This window comes from Antrostomus carolinensis, unplaced genomic scaffold, assembly GCF_000700745.2.
Source record: "Antrostomus carolinensis isolate BGI_N321 unplaced genomic scaffold, ASM70074v2 scaffold42011, whole genome shotgun sequence".
Classification (NCBI taxonomy): Eukaryota; Metazoa; Chordata; class Aves; order Caprimulgiformes; family Caprimulgidae; genus Antrostomus; species Antrostomus carolinensis.
This window is the reverse complement of record NW_010292745.1, coordinates 1-6,416: the sequence shown is the minus strand read 5'-3', so window position 1 is coordinate 6,416 and position 6,416 is coordinate 1.

The window sequence follows — 6,416 nt, the reverse complement described above, 5'->3', positions numbered from 1 at the left end:
GGTTCAGGACATAAACTCATTTTAAATGTTGTCTCAGGGAGTGGCAGACCCATAGAGAGGTGCTGGTATGGACTTCTCCACCTTACCCCAGGAGGAGGCTGCAGCAATCGGGCTCAGAGAGGCGTGTGGTTGGGTCCCCACTGGACCAGCTCTGCCTGGCTAAAGCTGCCTCCCCACTCTTACGCCTGTGCGTGACCCTGCTCCACAGCACGTGCTGCCAAAATGGGGTGCCTGTGGGGTGCAGACAAGCCAAGCAAGACCTAAACAGCTTGTGGGTGTGGGGTGGAGCAAAGGCTGAATGGTGATAGCTGGTGAGCTGAGCTCACTCCTGCCAGACTGTTGCGAGGACACATGTGAAGCAAATCAGCTGCAATGAAGTTGTGTCTGTAAGGATGTGTTTTAATACAGCTGAAGTGAAATTCTGCACTCCAGCAGCACAAATCTGAGTCCAGACCTTACAGCTCATCACAGGGCAGCTGGCAAGGAGGTGAAACCACCCACCCATTGAGCTCCCACCTTCCTCCACGCTTGGGCTTCACCCAGTAGGTGATGAGCGTGGCCAAAGCTGAGTGCTAGGTCCCAAAGGACAGTGACAAGTACTGTGTCAGAGGAGGATGATGGCAATGGAGACCCTGTGGGTTGTAGTCTCTGTGGGAGGATACATTTCATCCTTAATATTGCTGGAGACTTCCACTGTGGCAGGTGGCCTGACACCTGAGAGTTAGTCTCATTTGCATTAGGCACTCTATACAGCAGGGTTAGGTCTCTAGCCATTGGAGAAGGGAGGCAGCAAGGGGATTGCATGGTTGCAACCCATGGTGTCCTGTCTCTTGCCTTTCCTCCTCAGGTCTCCAGCCAGAGTCCACAATCTGCTCTCCTCCTAGAGTTTCAACTTCCCATTACTGTTCATGCTTCCCACTGCAGCACCACCATGGAAGAGACTTCCCAAGCAGGCTGGTGCAAGCTTGAATGATGGCACGTGTCCTCGGTGCCATGTCAGCAGTCATCTCCTCCATGACATCAACAAACATGGAATTCCACCCAAGCTCAGCTTGGAAGAGGTGTGTGCAGGAGCAGCAAGCGAGTCCGTGACAGAGAGGACCAGTGCAGCCCTTCACCTGGACAGAGTAATAAGGAAAGCACTGGGAGCTCATGTTTGGAGAACGTTGTGCTCCTCCATCCAAGACATGCTGTGGCCACAGATGATGTCTCATTCTTAGCCTTGTACCACCTTGTGAGTCTCTAGGGGATGATTCCTGAGGACTCTTGGTGGAGAATGTCTCTGGTCTGGGTTTTGTTGTGTTTGCATTGGTTTTATTGCAAGGTGCTCCAGGGCTCTTGAGTAGATCTGAGCAAAACGTGAGGGGCAGTCCCCAGAGCTGGCTGAATGAAGGGCTAATTCTTGTTATCACCTGAGCACAGACCCGGTGTGTTGAACCATGAGCAGGTGAGTTGCTTTCCCCATCTCACTATTACTGGATGCAGTTTTCAGCTCCAAGAAAAAGGAGGAAATTAGAACAAAAGTGAAAAGCAGAAAAATTCTGAACAGGGCAACATGCAGAAGGAAATGAAAAGCAAACAGGAGACTGGAAAGTGGCAGGGGAAGGTGGAGATAGCGGGTGAAAGACACTCTCACTCCAAGAGGGCATTCCAACCTGCCCTCCAGTGCCCCGGTCAGTGCCTCTGAGCTTGGCACCATGAGCTGGACATAAAGTCTTGTGCAAAAGACTCATGGCATCCTGTGGTCACCCAATGTCTCAGTTCCTGTGGTTCCTTCTGAGCATCCACCTCTGTTGAGGTGGCACAGCCAGAGCTGCTAATGCCCACCGTGGCAGGACAGGCGCTCTCTCTCGCTGGGTGTGAAGGCCTCTCACACCTCCCACCCTGCCTACCCTTCTGCCCTGGGTGTCCTGGGGTGGCCTCCTGTTTGGGTGGCTGTCCAAGAGCTCTGATGCCCTCTGGCCAAAAGGCTGATTCCTCCAGTTCAATCCTGCTGCAGCTTGCTGCAAGGTCTTGAGATGGTGTTCCTGCCTGGGTCACTGTCTGACATGCCCATGCCAATGAGATGGTCACAACCCATTTGGCTGTTTCCCTTGCACCTAAGAGGACATTAAACCTTATAAAACACAATGCAGGTGGGATCCTTCCGAGAGCAATGCCATAAGCAGGTCCAAGATCCTCCTGCATTTCTGTATCAGGCACTGCCAGAAAACCCAGTGTGTGGGAACCTGTTCTCTGACCTTTGCAAGGGAGTTTCCATTCACTTGTCCTTTCTGAGCAATCTCCTCCTCATATGGATCTTACCAGCAGCCAGAAAAGTCCACAAACTGAACCAGTCCTTCTGCACACTCGCAGACCAGGGTGAAAGGTCCAACTGGGCTGACGTGACACCTGGCCATCTCTAGCAAACTTGACCCTGCTTTGTCTTGTGTCACTTCTGAGTTGACTTCAGTGGTCTCAGTCTGAAGCCTGCTTACTTTGTGCTGCTTACTGTTAATGTCCTACAGCATCCTAGGACATCCAGCATCCTACAACCACCACCTGCTGCTGCCTGGTGCTCTCTTTGCTTGGGAGAGGCTTCAATGTGGGCTGGAGGGAGCACCCTGTAGATCACAGGGGCAGATTAAGTCACAGAATGCTCCTCTCTGCTTTGCCAACCCTGTGTAATGGAATGAGGTGCAGTGCACAGTTGGGGCTGTTGTCCAAGCAGGCATGACAGGCCACCATCAGTAGCATCCATCCAGAAGCTGATGGGACAGATTGGGCCACTCACTCCCTGCTTTTTCTGAAACTGTCCACTTGCTGCTTTGCTTGGTCACTCTGCAGTCACGCATCTGGTGCAATACAGGTGTTTGCTTTGATCCACACAGACCAAAGGCTCGAGACCTAGAAGGTCCCCCTCACTGGGGGACTTGCTTCCCTAATTCATCCCTACCTCCCCCCACAAGGCCCCAGGACCCAGACTTTAGCTGCTGAGCAGTGCTTGGGCAGGCAGGAGGACAGCTGGGTAGAGACAGGCGAGGTCCTGGCCTGTTTTGCTCTGTGTTTGCTGTCTGTGTTTGTGTGGCTGGTCATGGAGAAGGAGACAGGCTGCTGTCCTGGTCGTACGATGCTGTTTGGGCTGTGTGTTAACTGATGGCAAAGGTGTGCAGCACACGGAGGCAACACTGTTTCATGTGCATTGATTTCCACCCAAACAAATAAATGTCTGTGGGAAGCTTGGTTGGTAGATGTTTTCCCCGCGTAGGACCTTTGCAGAGAGATGTCTCAGGCTGTGCCACAGCAGGTGGGTTGAAGTGGAACAGGAAGATGCTGAAACTTTGGAGTTCCCTGGTATTACAGGAGTACAGAGCAGCTCCTGCTGCTGTGGCAAGATATTCAACCCTTCCATTTCTGGCTCTTGACTTAACATTTCACTTCTGAGACAGGTTGAAAAATCTTTGGAAAGGCAAGAAGCTGCCTCCCTGGGTTAATATCCCTCAGTGCTCTGAGCCATGAACTCTTTTGATATATTTGTTCAGTGATAACAACCTTCTATCCTCCCCAAGCCTCAATGGTACCATTTATAGAGGGGATGTGGAATGTCAAACGTCTTCTACATGTGAAAGTTTGCTTAATGAAACACTGAAGGGGATCTGGCTGCACCATCTCTTTTCTTGGCCTCCTGTTTCCAAGGAGGTGACATGGGGCCCAGACCCAGAGCAGAGCACTGGATCACTCCATGCAAACAAAAAGAATCATATTTGCTTCCCATTGAGAAACTGATTTTCACTGGCATGAAGTGCTCTGCACCGCCTGCCTCTCGAAGCCACCTCCACAGTCCCACCCATGATGGAGAGCACAGCCAGGCTGAAGGAGGCTGCTTGCTGGGGAAGGAGGCCCAGGTGTGGCAGCAGGAAGGGTATGGGGTATGCCCTTCAGGACTCGTGGGAAGTTCCTCCCATGCAAGGAATCACTGCAGACCCACAGCCCCCACCCATGTGGGATCTTTACGAAACGCAAGGGAACACAAGGGTCCCATTGACCCTTAGCACATCTCTTCTTCACCTCTCTTATCCCCCGAGCATCCCCCTACAGCCCCCAGCTCCTGTCCCTAAACCATGGTACACTCTGTTGATGGACACTAAATACCCCTCCTTCTGGATGGCCAATGGGTAAGAAACCAACCTCTGAACTCTGTCATTCACCCCGTGGGTGACACTGAGCTCCTCTACACCGCTGCTGCTCCCAGACTGGGCATCTCTTTCTTCCTTGCACCCTGTGGTCCTTGGAGCAGAGGCTGCGTATGGACACACAGGGCAGAGCAAAGCCCAGACCACAGCACTGGTTTCATGGTGACTTCAACAGGACATTAATCTGGGCTCCTGCCACAAGAAACAACGTGGCTCTTGCCAAATGTCAGCACAGTGGAGATCCCTGCCCACTGCAAGGAGGTGTTGGTGCCAGGGCTCTCAGTGCCCCCATGGGCTCTGTGACCCCCTCCCCACCTCCCAGGGGTCTGGCTGCCTGTATGCAAGGCCAGCCCAGATGTGGGACAGCCATGTGACCTGGGATCAGGCTGCTGGAAAAACAGCTGAGGTGTGAGAAGGAGCTGTGTGGAGCCTTCACTGGAGCTTCCCCCCCTTTGCTTGGGACTTTCATTTATGCTCAGAACCTTGCCCTTGGTCCTTGCCTTGCTGGTAAGCCTGTGCCCAGCCTTGCACCTGGCTGATACTCACCTTGGCTTAATGACTTGACTTTCTGGCTTGACCTTGGACCTGCCTCATCACTTCAGACTAAGGTGAGAATCACTGGACACAGCCATGATCCTCTCTGCTCCTGCTCACGTACCACGGGGCTGTCGGTGAGGATATCCTCCTGCTTGCTTTGCTGTTACCTTAGCTCTTCCCTTGAGGAGCAAGCTCACTCTTACCCCTCCCTGACAGTTATTATCCCTGCTCTGTAGAATGAACTTCATAGAATCATTAAAGTGTAGGCACGTGGTGGCTGCACGAAGTTGCAACAGCTTTTACTTGTCCTTGCCAGCTGAAATGCAAACTGCCACTCGCCTCCCACCGCTCTGGGGATCTATTCAGAAGAACACAGGGCACGTCATGGCCCACACTGCATTTACATGCCAAGGTTTCAGAAAGAAATGAGATCTTCTTCCTCATAAAGCAGCTGAGAAACCACTACTGCACTTGCCTCTGCAATGGAGGCTTTCACTGCCGTGCTTTCTTCTGCACTGGCCTCACACTAAGGACGTTGCACAGGGTCCTTTTCTGCTGATGGGTGATAACTTGCTAAGCTTCAGTGGCCCAACATGGTTCTGAGCTAAAGAGGCTTGAGGGAAACTAGGTTTCTAGGGTGAGTTCTCGCTGAGGCCTGATGTAAAGTACTGCATTTCTAAGTGAGTTTATTCCTGTGAATTCAAGCCTGTAGAGAAAGCAACGGCAAAGACAGGAGGGAGCATCTCCTGTTCAGACTCTGCACCAAGTGTTCCTGTCCCAAACTCATCCTTCCTCTGCTTTCCAAACAAGCAGCCAGCACCAGCCCTGGAGTGCATGTGTTTTCCTTGACACTCATGAAAGCACAGATGGAAAGGGAGGGGGTTACACTGTGGTCCTCCCTCACTCTCCAAGGAAGAGGTCAGGTGCCTGAGCAACCCCTGGGCGTTATAAACATGGACCACCTGAAATCAGACTTTTCTGGAGGATGTATGAGCTGAATCCACCTCACTGGACTCAGGACAGGAGGAACTACTGGAGAGAAGGGAGCAGGAGCGTGTGATCAATGGTCTCTTGACTCCACAACTGTAAGCTTATGTCATTGGGTCCTTGGTCCATTACAATGTCTTCCCTAAAAGAGTCAGCCTGGCCTGAACTCCACAGTGTGACTGTAGAGCCTCTTGTTTTGTGTTCATCGCGTTCACTGCCAATGAACAGCGACATGCTTGGTGCATTGGCTTTGCCTGCTTCATCCTGTACCTCCATCCATTCTCCACACTTTCCCCAACAGTTTGAGGGGGAAGGTGAGGTGGAGTACGTAGCGCATGGCTGCACAGTGAAATCCACGTCCATGGATGTGCTGGGTGTGGTGGTGGAAAATCTCAGAAACTCTCCTGAAGCACAGTCCCCATCCCACTGAGACATCCCTCTCTGATCTCTGGGAGCTTGGGCGGAGTGGAAGGTCCAGATGTGAACACTGGCACTAACCCCTGTTTGAGACTCTTCCTGGCCCAGCCTGCTCTCCCTCTCTCGCACGCTTTGCTGGGACACTGTCTCCTGCAACCAGAATCCCGTCTGCCAGAGAAGGCAGCCCATGGCCTCTGGGGAGCAAGCACTCCAGTTTTGAGTTATTTTCTTCTAGCAGAAAGACAATGTGGATAAACTGAACAGAAATGTAACTCTCTGGAGTGTTTGAAGGTCAGGGAGACT